Genomic DNA, 22,450 nt, shown 5'->3' with positions numbered 1-22,450 from the left:
AGCGTATGTGCAATCAGGAAAACACCCCTGAGTACTTCTGAATGTATTACCAGTGCAAACAAAACATCTTATATTCCGTAAAAGTCCATCAAAGTAGAATATGTATAAGAAAATTGTACTTCGTTCAAAACTTTATGAAACAGCTGTGCGTGTCAGCGCTGTGAAGTAAAGGACAGTTGACACGCAAAGGTTTATGAGGAAAGGCTGTGCATGTCAGCGTTGTAGCGCTGAGCTGTGCGTGTCAGCGCTATAGAGTAATTGACATTTGACATGCAAAATTTTATGAGAAATGGCTGTGCATGTCAGCGTCGTAAGGTAGATGTCAATAGAGAAAAAAAATAAAAAAATTTTTTTTTAACTGTGTCAGCGATAGAACCGCAATTAAACATGCAGCGTTGTATCACTTAAAAAAAACAAAAGAATTGACACACTTGAGTAAGGAAGTTTGAAAGGTTATTTCCAAAAGTGAATAGATATCCTTAAATATTTGACATCCCTGAACACGAAGTCCGAGCGTGTCAGCGTTAAATGCCCTGAAAGATAACGTTATATGGAGCATTCAGGACTGTTTAGCCTTCCCATCCTCGTCGCCAGTGTTGAAATGTTACTTCTTAAGATGAAGAAATATGCTGAGGCTTGAAGTGAGAAGTCTTAGGTTTATTCTTAGTTGTAGGTACAAACAGCTCATCCACCCAACTGTCAGCAGGTTAATGATCTCACTCTCTCTAACATTCTACAGCTGGCTTGGTCCTGACATTCCAGAACACCAAGCATCCCAGAGTGAGATATACAGATACACCTTAGCACAGAAGAACAAAGCCATTACAACACATGGCCAATAGGTCTCGCCTTGGGGACCTTATAAGTATTTAGTTATGCAGCACAATATCCTTACTGCAACAACATTAACTGTTGCATGGCTAAACACTTATAAGGTCCCAAGGGTGAGACCTATTGGCTATGCCAATGCTTGTTATATCTTGGCACACTTGCAAATTGCCGCTTCATCTTTTAAAAGGGATATGGGTGTTTATTTTTCTTCCTCTGACTGCAAAGTGAGAGGATTTTGTAAAGTGAACTATGTGACAATTTTGCTGCGGTGCAGGGAGTGTGAAAGAAAAGGCTGTAGGCAGTGGCGGCTCCTCCGTCAAGGCAGAGGAGAGCCACCCCACTGCTTTGCAGCAGTGAAATAAAGGGAAAATAAAATGATAAAAACCCGATGTTATTATCATTTTATTTGCTCCTGCTGCTGCAGCTTTGCGGGGCGGGCTGCTCTGCTCACAGAGCAGGGCAGGGAAGGAGTGGTGAGCCCTCTGTAAGGTGCGCTGTGACTGTTTGGCTGGCCCTCATGGGCCGGCCAAACAGTCATGCGCATTTTACATGTTCACCACCAGGCTGTATTGCACTGCGTGGGTGGAGAACATGCCCAGGCTCCCACTGCCTGTGTGAGTGCCAAACTACGGTGCTCAGACCAATCATAAGGCTGCATTGCAGCGGTGTGATTGACTTACGGGAGCCTGGGTGCTCCCTGTTTCGTTCCCGACACGGAGGAGAGACGCTGCGATAAGGTAAGTTTTTTTTTTTCTTATTTTAGATCCCCTTATTCCACCCTGCCCCCCTCCCCCCCTCTTCCCACCCTGCCACCCCCGATTCGTGCCGGCTGCTACTGGCTGTAGGATGTTTTTTTTTCTAACAATCAAAATATGAATACCTTTAAATTAACCACACACATATTTCAAAATGTATCAGCAGCAAGGAAAGTATGAATGAAAAATATTTTTAATTCTGAATTGTGATGGAAACAAATGAGGAAACTTTACTTGGTGAAGCACTAATGATAAATATTCACTGAAATCTGTTATCCACACATTCTCGTTTGTGTGCTACATAGTTTTATCAGTCAAACTGCATGTCTTCAAATTTAGCATCCACATCAATTGAAAATGTGCTTTCAGGACATGACAGTATTCTACCACACCATGTTTTAGTACTATATTTCCTACAGTTTGCTCCAAAATTCTACACCAGCTGCATACTATACCCTTGCCATTTTCCTGCTGAATGTGCGTGGCTCATTTGCTTCACTTATTCTTTGAGTGATACTTGGATTTTCAAAATCACTGTGACTTCTGTGATGCAAACCTGAAACTTCCAGCACCACCGAGGGCCCCACACCCTTCAGCTCAAGGTTAATTATTATTTGTGAGATATGCCAGGCTCAGGGACCCTCTTCACATTCTGCCGCGGGGGGGGGGGGAAGCATAATCCTTTTGCCTTACACCACCGGTGCCAGCTGGGCAGTTAGGCTATGTCCAGCCTTGAAGACCAGCGGTGTTCAGTCTGTACCGCAGGCAGTCTCGGTCTGTGCGCACGTGCTGTTTCGCCAGGAGTGCTGGCAGACCTGTCAGGCTGTACTGGCTAGCAGCACCGTCAGCCCGTGCTCGCAGGCTGTGGCTGGCGTCCAGGAGGCCGTGCTGGCCAGGAGTGTCCGCCTGTGCTCGCAGGCAGAGTCTGGTGTGCAGGCTGGCCAGGAGTGTCCGCCTGCCCTGTGCTTGCAGGCAGAGTCTGGTGTGCAGGCTGGCCAGGAGTGTCCGCCTGTGCACGCAGGCAGAGTCTGGTGTGCAGGAATGCGCAGTGCCTGGCGTGCAGGAGGCCGTGCTGGCCAGGAGTGTCCGCCTGTGCTCGCAGGCAGAGTCTTGTGTGCAGGCTGGCCAGGAGTGTCCGCCTGTGCACGCAGGCAGAGTCTGGTGTGCAGGAATGCGCAGTGCCTGGCGTGCAGGAGGCCGTGCTGGCCAGGAGTGTCCGCCTGTGCTCGCAGGCAGAGTCTGGTGTGCAGGAAGGGGCAGTGCCTGGCGTGCAGGAGCCCGTGCTGGCCAGCAGTGTCAGCCCGTACTCGCAGGCAGTTCCTGGCGCGCAGGCAGGCCGTGCTGGGTGTAGTGTCCGTGCATGGACACGTTCTAGTGTTCCAGACCCCTGTACTACTGTCAGGTACCCCACAAGACTTACCTTTGCTTGTGAAGTAATTCCGCAGAGACGACAAGAACGCCCGTCCGTGTACCAACCTGACCCCCCTTGGATAGGAAACTCAACAGGGATGAGATGGACACAAGGATGGGAGCCGATTAAGGACGTAGGGCGGTGGTATGGGAATGGAGCGTGCAGGGTATCCCGGGGCAGCTGGAAAACAAACAATAACAGGATTGGTAACCTAACCCCAGGCTATTCCAGACTATCCCTAAAACACACACAACTGTTCTCTTGCCGGGACTCACCAGTGCTTCTGTTTCCGGAATCCAGCGAGACTCTCCTACTCAAGGTGATTCAGCAGAAGCCCTAACTGTAACCAAATAATAGCGCTCCTGCGCGGCTCCCCCAAAGTAAACAAGTAAAGCGCTCCTGCGCGGTAGTCCCAAAATAAACAAGTAAAGCGCTCCTGCGCGGTATTCCCAAAATAAACAAACAAGCGCTCCTGCGCGGTATATCAAAACAAACAAACAAAGCGCTGTATCAAATAGCAAGTAAAGCGCTCCTGCGCCACACTTCGAATACACAAGTCAAGAACTCCTGCGCTGCTAACAAAACAAAGAAATGTGAGTAAGGCGCTCCTGCGCTGCTCACCCACAGAAACAAGTTCAACAACGCTGCTGCGCTGCTTCTTTGCCGATCGAACTGCTACAGCTGTAGCACTTCAGCAATGGTGCCAGAACGAGAGCGCTCCTGCGCGGGAACCCCCAACAGTGTAAGTACCTTCGTGTTGGTAGCGGACAGAAACACTCCTCCGTCGCTGAAGCCTCGGAACTGGAATTCAAAGCACAGAGCCGGCGGGAAACGCGGAGGTAAGGCGTTTACCCCGGAAGTGCTTCCAGGACCAGCCTGTGGCAGGAGAAGAACTAGACCGGGGCTCAGCTTCCAGCCGGAAGTGAGGATCCCGGCAATGTTGTGCGTGCTTCGTGGGATGTCGGGAAACGGCAATCGCCGAGAACCCGACAGAACCCCCTCCCAAAAGACTGCCCCCCCCCCCGAACCCCCCGGACCTAGAAGGGACAAGCAGGGCGAGGGCACAGGGGGTGACTGAGATGAAAAGCACGGATCAGAACGGGAGCATGGCGCACATGGGACAAGGGCTCCCAAGACCGCTCGTCCGGACCGTAACCCTTCCAGTCCACCAGATAGAAAAGCTTACCTCGCACCCGGCGAGACCCCAAGATGGCCCTGACCTCATATTCCACATGGCCCGCCACCACCACAGGAGAAGGAGGAGAGGGGATTGGGTTGTCAGAGCGGACCGCCCGCAGAAGGGACACATGGAATACAGGGTGAATCCGCATGTGTGATGGGAGCGAGAGCCTCATGGCCACAGGGTTAACCACCTTGTCGATGGCAAAGGGACCCACAAAACGGGGCAACAGTTTCTTGGGACCATGCACATTGATGTGCCGAATCGAAAGCCACACACTGTCGCCCACTCTGTATTCAGGCTCCTTCTGTCTGTGGGCGTCCGCATGCGCCTTGTAGGCGTCCTTCGCCTTGGCCAACTCAAAGCGCGCCTGCTGCCATAGTCTATGTAGAGTCTCATGATAGGCGCGCACCGTAGGCAACTGGCTGTCCCGGGGGACTTCCCAAGCAGATGTGCGAGGGTGACGACCATGGAGACAAAAGAAGGGGGACATGCCAATGGCCGAATGCTTGCTGTTGTTGTATGCATATTCTGCTAACCATAGTACCGCAGACCATTCCTTCTCTACCATCAGCAACAGACATCGGAGATACTGCTCCATAGTGTGGTTTGTTCTTTCGGCCTGACCATCGGTCTGGGGATGGTACGCTGAGGATAAGCGCACGTCCATCTCGAGGAGTCTGCATACTTCTTTCCAGAAACGGGATACGAACTGCGAGCCCCTGTCCGTTATGACCACAGATGGAATGCCATGGAGGCGAACCACCTCGTGCACGAAAACCAGGGCCAGGTCCTTCGCCGTGGGTACTTTCAACAAGGGTACGAAGTGCGCCATTTTGGAGAGGTGGTCGACTATGGTGAGAACCGTGGTGTGTCCAGTCTTGGTGATGGGAAGGTCAACCACGAAGTCCATGGAGACGGTGTGCCAGGGAAACGGTGGCACCGGAATGGGACGCAGCAGACCAACCGACGGCTCAGAGCTGTTCTTGCCTAACAGACAGATGGTACAGTTCGTTACATGCGTTCTTGTGTCGGACACCAGTGTTGGCCACCAAAATTGTCTTTGTATTAGTTCGAGTGTCTTGTGATAGCCAGGATGACCGGCAAGGACATGATCATGGCACATACGGACTGCTTTTTGTTGACTTGGTACCCCAGGTAAGCACAACCGTTCCCCTTTGAACAGCAATCCGTCCACACAAGTCACCTCTTCGCTGTCTGTGGCCAGGCCTATCGGATCGGACCGCTTCACGTCCCTCTTTACTTGAGCTAGGAAGTCTGTAGATGCTATAACGCCCTGGAAATGTTTTTCAGATATGATGGGAACCGGCTCGGGGTTTTCGGCAGGCTCGTCATGGTCGTCCAGCCGTGAGAGGGCATCGGCCTTGGCGTTGTCCTTTCCAGGTTGGAACGTGATCACGAAGTTATATTCGTTAAAGAATAAGGTCCATCGCAACTGTCGGGCTGTGAGGGCACGGGCTGAACGCAGGAACTGGAGGTTCCGATGGTCGGTGTAGATGGTCACTATGTGTTTGGCGTCCTTCAAGAAGTGGCGCCATTCCTCGAACGCCGTTTTGATGGCTAGCAGCTCCCGGTCAGACACAGTGTAGTTGCGTTCCGCTGGTTGTAATTTTTTGGAATAAAAAGCTACCGGATGTAGTTGTCCTGTGTCGGTGCTTCGTTGGGACAACACCCCTCCTATAGCGTCCTTCGAGGCGTCTGCTTCCACGATGAAAGGTTGCTCCGTGTCTGGATGCACCAGCACGGGGGCTATGGTGAAACGTCTTTTTAGTTCTTGGAAGGCCCTCTCAGCGTTCTGCTCCCACCCGAATGGCACACCTTTACGCAACAAGCGTGTTATGGGAGCCACCAGTGCGGAGAAACCGGTGATGAACCTGCGGTAGTAGTTGGCAAAGCCTAGGAACCGCTGAACCCCTTTTACGGATTCCGGAGAAGGCCAAGACAAGATGGCTTCTACCTTTTTGTTGTCCATGTGGATACCTTCAGGTGTTATGATGTGTCCCAGGAACTCCACAGAGGTGACATGAAAGACGCTCTTCTCCAGTTTGACGTACAAACGATGTCTTCCTAGCTGTTGGAGGACAGAACGCACATGCTGCACGTGTTCAGCGATGTTACGGGAATAAATCAGGATATCGTCTATATAGACGATACAGAAGACATCTATAAAGTCCCTTAATACCTCGTCGATGAAGTACTGGAAAGCTGCGGGGGCGTTACAGAGTCCGAAAGGCATAACCTGGTATTCGAAGAGACCAAACTTCGTCCGGAACGCGGTCTTCCATTCGTCCCCCTTCCGGACTCTTACTAGATGGTAGGCACCCCGCAGGTCGAGTTTGGTATAAATGGAGGCGTCTTTTACTTGATCCAGTAGATTGGTGATCAATGGCAGGGGGTACCGGTTTTTCACCGTGATGGCGTTCATTGCCCGAAAGTCAATGCAGGTCCTCAGATCACCTTCCTTCTTCGACACGAAGAAAAGAGGAGAGGAAACCGGAGACCTGGAATGGCGAATAAACCCGTTATCCAGGTACTCATCCAAATAGGATCGAAGGTGGATGTTCTCCTTTTCTGTGAGAGAATAAATTCTGCTGCATGGCAACGTGGAGCCAGGGATCAAATCTATGCGGCAGTCAAACGACCGGTGTGGTGGCAGGGTGTTGGCTCCTTTTTTATCGAACACCTCTGCCAGATCCTGATATTCCTCTGGTATGGTTGTGTGGGAAACCGACCCCATGCCATCAACGGGTAGTGATCTCGCCTGCACCGAGCGAGCCCCCAGACGATTGTCCCTCGTATAACAGGTCTCACAGCAGTATTCCGAATCCAGGTGAATTATTCTGGCCGCCCAATCGATTCGGGGATTGTGCTTCACCAACCACGGCAACCCCAATATAACCTTGAATTGCGGAGCGTCGATAACATCAAAACTGATGGACTCAGCATGTTGGTTGGCAAGAAGCATGGACATCTTTTCGGTTTGATGTCGGATTGGGCCAGAGGTCAAGTCCGTTCCATCAACAGCCTTGACTGCTTCGGGTTGTTCTTTTGCCACGGTTTGTATACCCAAGGCACTCGAATAACCGGTGTCAATGAAGCTGCCTGTCGCACCGGAATCCAGCATGGCGGTTACCAACCAGGTTCTGCCCGCCTGATTCTGTAAGGAGACTTCGATGCCTACATGATGACTGCCATCGAATACTGCGGGGATCACTGAAGTGTGATACGAAGAACCCAGAGGACGGATCCCCTTGTCTACTGGGTTGTCTCGTTTCCCATCTGATCGCCTTTTGTGATGGGCAACGCAAACGGCCGTCTGCCCCTTGATTTAGAGGGTTTCACTGGACACTCCCTGACGAAGTGTCCGCTTTTCCCACAATACAGACATTGGTTCTGCTTCCTTCTCTTTTCTCGCTCGTGAGCGGTCAACGGCCCTCGTATGCCCCCGATCTGCATGGGTTCTGACGCTTCACCCTGGGGGGAAGCTTCGTCCTTTGTTTTCTCAACGCTTTTTTCTCCAAAGGATAAGAACCGGTTTTCACTGCCCTTCCCTTTCTCGGTCTTTCTTTCCTGGAGACGAAAATTCATCTTCACCACCAAGTCGATGAAAGGACCTATTTCCTCAGGCGGGTCGGGTAACTGTGCGATGAGGTCCTTCAGGTCATCACGTAATCCTCGATAGAAGACTGACACCTTCTTGTCCTCTGGCCAATTAGCCTCGATGACCAGCCGGCTGAAACGGGTGATGTAATGCAGGAGATCTTGGTTGCCTTGTTTTAAGCTAAGCAACTCGTTATCTGCGGCCTGCACAAAGGTGTGGCGAGCGAACATCCGCCGCATGGCTTCTGTGAACGTCGGCAAGTGGTGGAGCATGGGATCGTCGTTTTCTACAAACGATATGGACCACTGAGCGGCGTCACCTCCCATGTATGATAAGATGTAGGCGACCTTGGAGGCATCATCAGGAAAAGCCGTATTTCTGGCCATGAAATGTAGGTGACATTGATGGAGGAATATCCCATACTTGGTACTATCGCCGTAGAAGCGTTCCGGTGGTGCCAGTTGTACCTGATGAGGTGTTACGACTTGAATGGCGGAGCTCTGAGTGGGAGCTGCGGGGGCCCCCCCAAAGGTGAAGGTAGGCGGCCTCAACAGCCCTTCTTGTATGACTCTGGAACTAGGGGTAGTGCCCCAAGGACTGGAAACCCCGGATGCCATGTGACTCTGGATGGACGTTACATCATGGCGTAGACTAAGGTTCTCGGCTTGCATGGCAGCCAACATGACTGCTATGTCCTGCAAGGTGACTTCCGGGTCGCCCATGTCGTCTGGGTGGAATAGTAAACGTGGGCTTTGAATTCTGTCAGGTACCCCACAAGACTTACCTTTGCTTGTGAAGTAATTCCGCAGAGACGACAAGAACGCCCGTCCGTGTACCAACCTGACCCCCCTTGGATAGGAAACTCAACAGGGATGAGATGGACACAAGGATGGGAGCCGATTAAGGACGTAGGGCGGTGGTATGGGAATGGAGCGTGCAGGGTATCCCGGGGCAGCTGGAAAACAAACAATAACAGGATTGGTAACCTAACCCCAGGCTATTCCAGACTATCCCTAAAACACACACAACTGTTCTCTTGCCGGGACTCACCAGTGCTTCTGTTTCCGGAATCCAGCGAGACTCTCCTACTCAAGGTGATTCAGCAGAAGCCCTAACTGTAACCAAATAATAGCGCTCCTGCGCGGCTCCCCCAAAGTAAACAAGTAAAGCGCTCCTGCGCGGTAGTCCCAAAATAAACAAGTAAAGCGCTCCTGCGCGGTATTCCCAAAATAAACAAACAAGCGCTCCTGCGCGGTATATCAAAACAAACAAACAAAGCGCTGTATCAAATAGCAAGTAAAGCGCTCCTGCGCCACACTTCGAATACACAAGTCAAGAACTCCTGCGCTGCTAACAAAACAAAGAAATGTGAGTAAGGCGCTCCTGCGCTGCTCACCCACAGAAACAAGTTCAACAACGCTGCTGCGCTGCTTCTTTGCCGATCGAACTGCTACAGCTGTAGCACTTCAGCAATGGTGCCAGAACGAGAGCGCTCCTGCGCGGGAACCCCCAACAGTGTAAGTACCTTCGTGTTGGTAGCGGACAGAAACACTCCTCCGTCGCTGAAGCCTCGGAACTGGAATTCAAAGCACAGAGCCGGCGGGAAACGCGGAGGTAAGGCGTTTACCCCGGAAGTGCTTCCAGGACCAGCCTGTGGCAGGAGAAGAACTAGACCGGGGCTCAGCTTCCAGCCGGAAGTGAGGATCCCGGCAATGTTGTGCGTGCTTCGTGGGATGTCGGGAAACGGCAATCGCCGAGAACCCGACAACTACACTGTACACCCACCCACCACCGACATCACTGTGTCAGGTGACGCGGTCAATAAAAAGGCCGAGTGCTCGTGGCCATTACCCACTACCCTAACTAAGTGTCAGCATCAGTCATTTCCACCCAGCATGCGGGCCTAGGGCCCAACATTACACTGGCGACGAGGCGGGTACTTCAACCCGCGTGTGCAGCCCCCGATCTGCGCAACGAAAAAAAACAAAGAGGGAGAGAGGACTGCCCCCAGTGAGGACATCCCCCTCTGCATGAAGGCGCGACGCGCCGAGAAGCCTGCAGGGCGAGGCGGAGCCCGCAGCATGTCCTGTGGCGACCGGGAGCCCGTCCCGCACCAACAGAGCCAGCAGCGCCAGAGAGAGTACGGCGATTATCGCAGCGGAGCCTACCCGCAATGGTGGCGATGGCCTACCATCACCCGCGACCTGCGCCGTTAAGAGAGCCCGGGCGTGAGCGGTGACCGGGAGCCCACCCCGCACCGCCGCAAAGACCTTCGGGCATGCAAGCCGCCCAGAGTGAAGAGGAAGTCGGGTGCCCACCCCGAGTTTGCCGCCGTGGCCCCCGCGTGGGAAGCGCCGTGAAGACTGAGGTGCGAGCTAAGCGGAGCCCACCCGCATCTGCCGCAACGGAGCGACCCCGCACATGAGGGAACCAAGCGGAGCCCACCCGCGTTAGAAGAAGCCCAGCCGGGCGGAAAGTGAGCCCTGGTTGCTAAGTAGCCCCGGGTGCAGCAGGAACACACCCCCACCCCGCGCGGTGTGTGCGGAGAGCGGCGTAGGTGAAGAAAGGGAGCTGCCGGGTCAGAGCGCTGCAGGCGCGATATTAAGTGCAGCCGAAATGGCGCCAAGTCCGGGTGCAGCCCCGGCGTCTATGTTCCAGCAGTATCGAGCGCGAGGTAACTGCTCATTCAAGACTGAAGGCTGCGTAACGAAAGTGAACCAGCGGGTGCCTACCCCACATAGAGACTAAAATGCCGACACCCCCTCCCTGCCGCGCGAGGACTGCGAGGAGCTGCCGCGGGCAGGGAGGGCGGTCGAGAAAGTAAGGAATGGCCGCCGACGGCCATCGGAACATGCCCCACCCCGCAGGACCCCAGCGGCCAAAGGTAAACCACAACAGGTGCGCGAGGGCACTGCCTGCCACTATGCCCCATGGAGTGATGCCTCGTCCCAGAGCAGCCCACTGACAATGCCTGTGCCCCCTGCCTCTCAATACACAAATGGTAAGAGACTTACCTGTTGGTGTCCTGCACTTCACTGTTCTGCCTGGCTCCAGCTCGCCTACACCGCCCTGGTGAAGCCTGAAAGGAAAGAGAACATGGAAGAAAGTTCTGGCAGCAAAGAAGGTTGCTGCTGAGTGGAGTGAAAAGCAACACTGCCATCTAGTGGCCGTTTCCAGCAACTGCACTGGAAGAAATGGTACAACATGGACAAAGTCTGCAAACAAAGGGGAAGACATGGAGGAAGACGACAGTGTGCCAGAGGGACGCAGCGCCATCCCACAGCGACAAGGAGAAAAGGGAAACGGTGTCAAGCCACATCCACCCCAGCGAGGACTGCGCTGTTGCCGCATCAAGGGGAGTGAACCCTCGAGAGAGCCAAAGGACTCCGCGCAGATGTACCCCGGACGCGGAAGGTACACAGTAGCGCCTACAGGGGAGGAACCCACGGAAGAGGATGGGCGCAGCAAGGATCCGACACTGAAGGGCAAGGATGCAGAGGCACACCCAGTGGCGCCAAGAAGCCACCACAACAAGAGATCACACGGTACAAGGAGCGACGCTACACTGAAGATATACCACGACGGTACGAAGATTAGCACGCACCAGCGCCTGACAAGGCAGCAAACACAGGTAGTCACACGATGTGACGCACCTCGTGAAGCCGGCCAGCCAAATGGTCGCACCACAAAGGCCAAGCTGACCAGCCAAATGGTCGCACCACAGAAGTCAACCCGACAGGGGGCAAAAGGAGGTGACCGACGCACGAGTCAGTGAAACTACGGAACAAGAGGTCTAACGAAAAGACTGACGGTATCCTGCCAGTGATCGGCAGAGTGGACCGTCAAGTGGTCCAAGAAGTTCAAGAACGAAGAGGACCAAGAGCATAGCCCCGCGAACTTCGACAACCGAAGCACAAAAGAAAAAAGGAGAAGATGAAGAGAAGGTCACGACGCTAACTCTAGATGCTGAGGAAGATGGAGAGAGTGTCCTCGGATGAGGACAAGACCAGGGGGAACACGTGCAGAGTGCGCGCGCTGCATGGAGAAGCCTGGCCAGACCGGAGGAAAACAGAAACGGTCCAGATCACGTCGTGAAGCGAAAGAAGATATCAGAGTGGCACGTCCGCCACTACAAGAAAAGAAGAAAGAAGATATCGGAGTGGCACAGTTGCCACTGTGAGAAGAAGGAGAAGAAGGAAATAGATCCGTGGCACGTTGGCCACTGTTAAGAGTGGGAGGAGAAGTCAGAGTGACCCGACACCCTCACGGAGAGTAGAACCGAGGAAAGAGAGAGGAGTGTGGCAAGACTACTCACACCCCGAAGATAAGGAAGGCGACAAGTGTCAGAACACTGTGCGTAAGTCCTGAGAACACCCGTGGCACGGAGAGAAGACCATCTGCTTGACGATGCTTTCAGCACACCTGGGATCTGCAGAGGTGAGCCGGCCGGACTGTTTGGAACATCTACCTTTGGGGTCACACGGTCACTGGACAACGCCAGCCGTGGTGACTCAGGGGCAAAGGCCTCAGGGATGCCAGTGAGAGAGCATCCCCGCGACGAGAGATAGTCATCAGCCGCCCTCCAGCAAAGGTCCCAGGAGGATGAAGACATCGCGCGCGAAGACAGGAGCCAACAGCTACCCTCCAGGTCTGACTGCGGAATCTGAGGTGAGACTTGTCGTCTCCTCTGCACCCACACTGATCGGCGTGCGAGTAACACGATACAGTACACCCAGCCCAGGACAAGTCAGAGAGAGCGGGCCTCAGGGATATCCCGTGGCAGGGGAACACCTGCGAGAGGGGCATCATGGTGAGAGGGGTGTCTTGCAAACAATCCGTCTTTTGCCAAAACAGAACACACGCCACACATGAAGAAGAGGACAGGACTGAAAGATGAACGGCAACGTCTAGCGGTGAACCCCAAGAATTCCGACTGCGTTTGTCGCCACGTAAGTAAGGTGAAGAAAAGACTGTGAGGACAACTTCAAGGCAGAGCCGTCAACAGACTGGATCCATCGAGCACCCATGGCTGGTGCCACAGTGAACTGTTGGTCTCCACGGCAGGAAGAACGTCGTCTGTGACTCCAAGCAGCTGAGGCGTAAGAGACTCTGCAGAAGTTTGGTCACTGTATTGTATATGTGTATATCTCTTTTTCTCCCACAGGTTGAATTTTGACTTTGGGTTTTTGTCATTAAAGATTGGGAGGGATGTAGTGTCCGTGCATTGACACGCTCTAGTGTTCCAGACCCCTGTACAACACTGTACACCCACCCACCACCGACGTCACTGTGTCAGGTGACGCGGTCAATAAAAAGGCCGAGCGCACGTGCTCGTGGCCATTACCCACTACCCTAACTAAGTGTCAGTGTCAGTCATTTCCACCCAGCATGCGGGCCTAGGGCCCAACATTACACTGGGCAGCATTATCAGCCTGTGCTCGCAGACAGTACCGGGCGTGCAGGAAGGCCGTGCTGGCGAGCTTCAGGATGTGTTGCAACTCCGTCCAGCTCCTCGGTGCCCCTCCGCCCAAGGGTCACATTCCTCGAGTCACGAATAAACCGCCGGGAGCAGCCCTTCTGCCTCTTGCTCTGATGTGAGGTACCTTGTTTCCAGATGGTTCTGGTCAGTCTGACATTCCCTCTAGGCCCGGGGCAGGTTCAGCCGGAGCCGACGGGGTCTGAGATCTGAGGCTGGGCATCTCTCGGACGGTGGAAGCTGCAGGATACCCATGGTGCGGCCGAGCACACATTTCTCTGCTGTCGACACTCGTCTAGCTGCTGTGTTACATCTACTTCCCATAATACTCACCTTTCCCCGGTGTATATATTGCTAACTCACAGACTTCACAATTCAATGTAGTTTTTGTGAAACCTTAAAAACATCACAGCATGATACATGCAAAGGCCGAATCTGTTTTTTTTCTCCAGGTTCACCGGTTTCTGCGATGATCAGTAATGTCTGTAAAATATTGTGATTCGACAAATGACAGATTACCAATACTTCACAAAAGCAGCAGCCGGGGTCACGATAATTAGTTTTTAATTGAATGCTTCCACCGCATTGATCGGCCTTGGAGGCTAGCGTATATATCAGCAGTAAATGTTCATCTAACTGAGGCCCAATAGGAGTATTTTTTCCCTAGTAAGTGATTCCTTACTAGGTGAACATTTAATTAAAATGTGTTGTGCAAGCCTAGGTATTCAGGTGCTATATTTGTTTATAATTAGGCTAAGTGCTTCTTAGCTGCAGGCTATTATCTCTTAGGTACACCTCGTGCTTTCTGGCCTACTTGGCACATGTCTCATTGACTGCCACAGAACTGGACTGTATTCAGGGAAAGGACTTCTGATGATATTGGGCAAATCCCTTAAGTAAATGGTTGCATGAGGCATGCACCTTAAATGCAAACTGGTCTATTGCTGCATCATAATGGGCCACCAGGCGCCCAGCTCAGCAGGCCCGCCCTGGGAGCCCTGTGTCTTTAATGCTAAATGCTGCAGACAGCACAGCCCACACTATACAAAGGGAAAGGCCATTTCCTCTTCTAATCTATGCCTGTTGCTGGAGCCCCCAAACATGACATGTTACAGGAGCCCAAGCCACAGGGTCCCTTAGGAGTTGTCGCCTGGGGCCCAGGTAGGTTCCTAGGATATACACCGAGCAGGTAAGATAGCTGAGCGACTCTGAAAGCTTACTAGGTACTCAGCCTTCCACTATCTCAAGGTCAGTAGGATGAGTACCGTGAAAATGGGGGTTGTGACATCTGTTATACACTGCTTATAAACGTCAGAGGTATGGTACAAAACGCTGTATCAAAACGAGTTATAACTCTGGGCACGCTCTATCTTCACCATCAAGAGACAGTCAAATGATCTGACAAGGTTCTGGGGTCATGCCAGACAGGTGAGGTGCACAGGTGGGAGGGCCCATGGTTGGACAGTGATATTTCAGTACTGATAGGGACACAGGCATACCATAAAATAAAGAGACTCCCACTCCAGCTTAAAGCAGATGTAGTGGCAAGAGGGGCAATAGCCCATTGTACCGTCCTTCATGCACTCAGACTGCACGATATATCCCAGAAGGTTGATCTCCTGTGACAGCCCCGAGCCTCATCTTCCATCTCCCACTCTAACTTCCATCAGTGGTGTTGTCACTAAATGCCAACTCAGAGGAAGCAGTGACATACTTTGTTTATAAAATATGTCCACGCAACCCACCAGGGGAACCGTGTCCCCCATGGTGAAGTAAACTCTCGCCTTTGACCATAGGTACCGGGCAACAAGAGGGGCTGGTGTTCCCAGCATCCTCCTGACTTATCCAAGCTGTCAATCGGAGGCTAAACACAAGAGGGTGGTGTAATGACTGCGAGGAGGAAGAGTAGGAGTCAGAGTAGTGAAAGTAACGGGTAAGTAATGCAGGCGATAGTTACCACCCCAAGGAAAACCAATGGTGAAGCAAATGCTGGGACTGCTTATCAGCCAATCTCAATCCTGCTGTTTACCAGAAAAAAATTGAAAGAGAAAAAACCCATAAACTCTGACTAACAATAATCTGGCTTCAGGAAAAATCAGAGAGAGACCAGCCACACTGATGAACAAGCATACTCCTTAAGCCTTAAATGACTTACAGCACCGTGGACCACCCTATTCTAATAGGCTGACAGACCTGATGGGAATTCAGCAACTGTCCCATCATTCTCTTCATCCTCAAGCCAACAAACAAGTAACTGTATCTGTTGAATCTTTTATGGAAGACTGATCCACCTGACTGGTACTATCAAACTGAACCCACTGGCACACTGATGTGAGCAGCAGCAGCAGTTTCAATTCCAGATATGCCCCAACGGCACCCAACTCCATATTCACCTAGAAAATGAATGAAGGTCAACAGCAAGAAGTGCAGGCCTTTAGGTACAAACAACACAGGAGCCGGTCCTTCTTAGTGCACGGCCTAAGCACTAAAGTGCATTCAAACTGAACCCCAAGAGCAAAACCCAACAAACCACCTGCTCTTTGGAAAACTCTTGAAAACTGAGTTGTTTGGGCAAGCTTTCAGTAAAATCAACCATCAAAGGAATAGAGCATGGGGCACCGGTTGTGTCTCTGACCCACACACAGTGCTTGACAGTTCTAGCCACCCTTGCCGCGAGCAAGCTGGCAACACATGACTCATTCTTGATCATAGTCGTCTCCCCACAAATATTTACTCACAGACATTCCCCAAGAAATGCAATAAACAAAGAAAGAGAACGGAGGATCAGTTATCCATCTCAGGACAACTCCAAATGCAGCCAAACACTGGTACCCAGTCCGAGTTGACATCAATTAGCTAGTTATAAAAGCAAAATGACGAACCCACATCATTGCCAAACTAAACACAAAGTTACAGAGCTTTTCTCCTGCAAACTTCACATAACACTGGGCAATACTATGCTTACTAAGCATAGTTTGCATGTTCTCTGCATGTGGGTTTTCACAATAAACTCCGGAATTTGTAGTCCCTTTAAGATATTTCATGGTAAAAAAAAAAGAAAAGATGGCGAACATCCATCCAATTCTACACCTGTAAGTAAAATGGTATTAAAGTTAAATTGTGAGGAAATTGGACATCATTTTCAGTGCCAACTGGCAGTCACAAGGAGATATTGGCCCTTCCGAGCAATTATTGGCAATTTCTAGGACAAAAAATATACAAGTACGTATACAGAAAAAAATAAGGAAGCTACAGTAACAATAGGCAGGCCAATAACCAGAAACTATGCAAGACTTTGCTTGCATAATAACTGTTAGAAGGTGGTTCTGACACTATGGGCCGCCCAGATTTTTCGCTTTCTGAGCACCTAATTGTTGAGCTTTTACTGTGGGGGAGCCTCATAGGTTGGGACTCACCCACAGCAAACTCAGGATGGAAGAAACATGCCAGGTAAAGTCAGTGTGTTTTACTGTGTTTTCACTTTATTATTTCCCTATGGGGATGTGGGGCCCATGGCTAGATTAACTTCAATTAGGCCTACTGATTCCAGACACGCACTTAAGTCCAATGTAGCAAATGTGAAAAGAAGTATTCTGTGGAGTCCAAAGTCAAATTTGTACTGCTTTTGGGTCATCCAGAACTGTCCTATTTCTCTGAGCCAGCCATGACCGGACCCAGGCTGAGGGCTGACCTCTGCAGGATGGATTGATAACCTCTCTTCCACAAGCGAGGGCCTCCTCTCCACGAAGAGAAGATGGGTGGGGCTGCCGGCCAATCCATCAACCGCTGTCACTGGGTGCCAGGCACTAGGCTGCACCAAGGAGGGAAGGAGTTGGGTTTCAGAGGCCATGTGGCCAGAGACACTGAACGACACCATTTTGAACAAACCCAGAGGCTGGACAAGAAGGAGGGAGCAGGGGCAGGAAAGTGATGTGTCGCTGTTTGATAGGACCAACAGGGACTTCCTGCCAGCTCCCTACTCCACTTTTAAAAAGTGCTTGCACAGGAAGAGAAGCTCTCTCTGGGGTGTGGTCGGCGGAGGCTGAAGGTGCTGGAGCCTGGCGCAATGGGCAGTTGGAAGGAGAGACCCCCTGACTGTCGCCAGGACCCAAACAGCCCCAGAAAAAGAGTCCAGGACCGGTGCGCAGGAGCAGTGACCTCTGCGCAGGGAGAAGTGAGGCCCCGAAGGAGAGCCAGGCGAAAGGCTGGCGCAGGGAGCCAGTGAAGACCGTTCCCTGCAGAAGGCACCCTCTTGGAGACCCGGAGGGCGAAGGAGAGTGCTCTCAGTGGCTGGGGGGCGCCACCAGGAGCAAGAGGACGCGCAAATGGAGGATATCGGACCTCTGGGGGCTGAGATATGCCCCCCAGAAGGTAGACGACCTTTGACCTTTGATGGGACCGACGACGAAGCACGTGGGGCTCCGCCGCCGGTCTGGAAACTGCCCCCGGGGTGGGTCAGGTCCCGGGGGATGCCCCCCAAGGAAGGAAAGTCGGGGTGCGCCGCCGCGCACCCCGTGAAGGTTCCCCCGCGGGATGCCAGGAGCCTACCCTGGCTCCGGCCGAAAAAGGAGGAGGGGGAGCGCCGTTGCGCACCCCGTGAAGGTTCCCCCGCGGGATGCCAGGAGCCCACCCTGGCCCCCGCCGAAAAAGGAGGAGGGAGAGCGCCGTCGCGCTCCCCGGGAAGGTGGCCCTTGGCAGGGGGCCAGGAGCCCACCCTGGCCCCCACCGATGCTGAGTGAGGGGGAGCGCCGGGCCCCGAGGGTGGAGAAGGTGGGGGGAAGTGCCGTCGCACTTCCCCCGAAGAACCGCTCCATGGAGGATGCGGCGTGTCTGCCCGCTGGAGCGGGCAGACGAGAAGAGTCGTGCCGGCTCCCGCGGCAGCACACGAGGGTGCTGGCCGGGCGGGGAGCCGGCGGGGGCAGCCGGGGGTGGGCTCCCCAGGCTGCCCCCCATCTCGGAGGCATGCGGGGGTCCCGGGTGGGACCGGGACCCCGAACATGAAGACCTGGAGGCGCGAGGGGCCCGGGTGGGACCGGGCCCAGAAACAAGAAGCAGCGGCCGGGGTTCGGCTCCCCGAGCCACCTATCGGCACCTGAGGGTCCGGGTGGGACCGGGCCCCCCACCGAAGGAAGAAGATGCGGCGAAGCCGCCGGCACCGCCAGCGCGGCTCTCCCCGGCACAGCGGGAGAGCCGCTCATCAATTATGCAAAGGAAGGAGCTCTAAGCGCCCCATAATGCCTTGCAAGGCATGGGGAGAACCTCGTTTTTGGCACCTGGTGTCCCCCAGAGGAGGGGGTCACCCTCATGGGTGAAAGGAAGTGTATGGGAGCTGCAGGAGCACCGCAGCCTCCCCCAGCAGAAAGGAGAACAGTCCCCCCATAAGTTTCCTGGGGCATCTGAAATACTAACCCCTCAAGGGCTCAGCCAGCATTTATCACCTTCTGGGCTGGAACTTATGTTCTACAGCTGAGGGTGTACGACGAAGTGCATCATGGAGTGAAGGGCTGAGTTGGGGATGTCTGGAGAAGGGCATCCCCTGGAGGTGAAGTGGTGTAACTGCACCGAAATGCATTTACTAACGGGTATTTCTTTCAGAGGGACTGAAGTTCATTTGTTTAATGTGATGTGCTGGTGTAAGGTGATGTCATAAGCCAAGTGGGGCTATGTTGCTAGACAGTCCTGCTAGGGTCTAGTTCATACACAAGGTAGTGGTGGATAATGAGTCGCACAATCACTTTAGCTATTTAATTCAAATAGTGGGGCAGTTCAATACAATGAATATATCCAATTGAAACAAAGTATGAAGAAGGTGCCAATCGAGGTCAGATATCCCACTACCAAGGATATCAGTTAGACAGGCCATACATGGTCTGTAATAGAAGCTTCCCCTTTTAGTCCTGCTAGGGTGTCTGGCTGTATATGCGCAATCCTGTGATTTCCTCTGTGATGCCTTTAGGGGCTGTAATTGCAATGCATTCAAATGATCAACCAAGGTGACGAGGACTGTCATTCTAAAGTGTGCGTAAACATGGATTCTTGCTGCTGCACTTAGGTGAAGACCCCAGACTGCTAGCCCTTAAGATATAGAGGTGCATACGTTATGGTCAGTAGGAGATGCTCAGTCAGGGTCATGTGTCACCAAGACAGGTTTACCCCTTTTTAATGCTTGTTGAGGTAATGGGGTGGGTCGCCACTGGGATGGTGCCAGTGCGCAGGGCCCTTGCTCCAGGTTATGTTCAACTAAATGCATTGGGGGCAAGTTGATGTACATACATGGGAGTGGTGGTACTAGACCCCACCCCCCCTTTGCGGGAGGGGTGGAGATGTTATGCAATGTCACAAAGTAATTCCAACAGCTTATGTATATTTGTAAATTGGTGCATGGTATTGAGTAGTGTGTGTGTTTAATAAATGTACTCTTACTTTTATAAAGCAAAGTACAGACTGGACAATCAATTATTGAGAGTTATTTTTGTGCACCTGCAAATGGCGATTACTAGCCCACACCACCTCCCTTGAGTAAGCCTCAGACTGCTCTACAACGCTACCCTCTGAGAGTCAGGCGCTACAATTGGGTGTTTGGTTCCCAGTGAAGGACAAATGTAGTCATGTTATTTGTGCAGGCCTCACAGATGCTGACTCGTTTTCCAACAATAACCTAGTTGAATACTACTGTACACAGTCGATGGCATACGTTAGGAAGAGAATCTACACCACTGCCGGACCTAGATCCAACTCTAAAGAAACAACTGTACCAAGTCAGATACTTCAGACATCCAACACCTCACACACTGTCTGCATATCATTCAGACCTGTCCAGTGCCCAGATGAACCTCAAAGCAACCTGGCTCAATGACATGAACCTTGACAGTTTTGAACCCCAACTTTCACTAAGTGCTAAGCCACTTGGATTCCCCCTGGAGGTCAATCTCACCCCCAAGGACACACTTCCAAAAAGACAGAGGGCCTGGCACCAGCTCTCTCTTCTAATGAAAGTGAAACCGTTTCTTCCAGAATGCGACTTCAGAACTATTGTTCAAGCCTTGTTCTCTTGCCGCGTGAGGTTGGTAACGCCTGCTCCATGGCCTCCAAGTCTCCACACTCTCACCCGTTAAAGGCATCTGTGCACTGCAGCACGTCTCATCCAGGATCTGAAGAAATATGATCGCATCACCCCCATACTGATGGAACACCATTGGCTCCCATTGCCAGCCCACACCATCTTCAAAGCCAGTTATATAATTTTCAAAGCCATTACCACTAGCACTCCCCTGTATCTTTCAGACTAACTCGCCACCTCTGATGGTACTTGACACACCCACAGCCAGGCCTCCATTAGCCTGCAGACTAAGAAGTGTAAAAAATTAAAAAACAAGACAGCGGGACTTTCCCATCTATACACCAAGGATCTGGAACAACATCCTTGTTTTCATCAGGACAGCTCCAAATTAGGAGAGTTAAAGACTTAATTCTTTAGAGAGCACTACATCACCATGAATTTCATGCACTAATAAGTGATATCGAAAAATGAACACCACTCCTTAGGTAGCTCAAAAATATGGGAACTGAGGTACGCGAAGTTTTCGCAAGATGTCCACATTTAACATAATGAGCTACAGGGGTGGGGATTAAAGCATCCCAGAGGACACCAAGTGTGTCTTCAAATGTTTGAGGAGGTGCCCTATGAAGGTTTTTACAAAATATATTTGTACCTTGGGCAGTGTTGTCAACAACCTTAGACTCTCCCTTAATTTAGGGGCCCCCTCAGGACTGGAGCCTGGTATTCCCTTCTGTCAGCCTGTGAGAGGTGCTTGTAAAGGGTTTGTGAAGATTGGCCTTGATTGGTCTTCCAGGAGTTAATGGGAGATGTTGGAAGCCATCCCAGGGAAAGGAGCCATGTTAGGAGCCTTACGTGAGTTAAAGACCTCCAACCAGGGGCATATAGTTTTGCACACCAGTACTAGAAGCGGACACTTTACCCTTGCTACTCTAGTGTCTGACCAGGTTTGGACTGCTTTGTAGGGCAATCAGGCAGTGCCCAATAGACTGTATGGGTGGGGGGTAGGAGCACACTGCCTCACATCCCAGTGCCATTACCCCTTTGCATCCTGGTTAGTGTAGTACAGGATTTTGTGCTTGCATCAAAGTTGGTCATAATTTTAAACTGGTGCAGTTATTGCCGGATCTCTAGACACCTGTTTCTGGATTATTCCGTCATCAGTAGAGAATTATTCTGGGGCTGCTGGACATGCTGCCACAAATTTCCTCAGGTCAATACCACTCTGGGCTGGTCTGATGGGTCAGTGTGTGGGCCATTTTTAGTTTGTGGCACTGTATTATGGTCTGGTGGGGCAGTTTTTACTGTTGATTTATTTGAGAATAAAACAAACATAGCCTGAAACAAGTTCAACCCCAATCTGTCATACCTTGCAAAACACTTACACAGCATGTCTTTACAACTTCAAAACTGCCCCAATTTGCAAACATGGGCTACTTTTTTAGCTTTCTAATTCACACTTGGGGCCACTTTTATGTTGGTGCCTGGGCCTATTTTCTGTCCCAATCCAACCCCCTGTCAGATGGCACGTTATGCCATTTTGGAGCCTCAAACCAGATTCGCGAAGAGATTACTTTTTTTCTACTTGTGCCTGGTGTGGAGTGTTGCTGACATGGTGCTTCCACTGTTGTTCTGATAGGAATCAACAATGTGATCTCCTAGCAGCCCATGAATGCGCATCTGATCGTCAACTGTCTCCCCTACTCTTCTTAGCTGCACCCATTGCTTTTCTTGTACTCCGCATCATTGCCCCGGCTCAGCTGGCACTGGATGAATAACTGAAATAAAGGTTGTACCTAACCCAACCATGATCGTGGGGGAGACAAGTATTTCTTTAAGTTACCCTCACACACCCTAGTGGTGTCATGCTTCATCATCGGGTCACCCAGACCCCTAAAAGTCCGGGTGGGCTCGACCACAGTGTTGGGAGTGCTTTTAATATATTAAAGACAGAGGGGGTTAACTAGATAAAATACCTCAGGCAGATCCCCAGTTTCCCTTTATTTTTGGGTCTGTCTGGGTAATTAAAATAAATAAAAGTGGGTCTTTATAGGAGTGTTATGGTCCTAGGACCCTAGTTCCGACATGTTTCAGTCCAAAAAAGGGCCAAAAAATGGT

Source organism: Triturus cristatus, chromosome 1_1 (genome assembly GCF_964204655.1).
Source record: "Triturus cristatus chromosome 1_1, aTriCri1.1, whole genome shotgun sequence".
NCBI classification, from domain to species: domain Eukaryota; kingdom Metazoa; phylum Chordata; class Amphibia; order Caudata; family Salamandridae; genus Triturus; species Triturus cristatus.
This window is presented reverse-complemented; position numbering follows the sequence as displayed.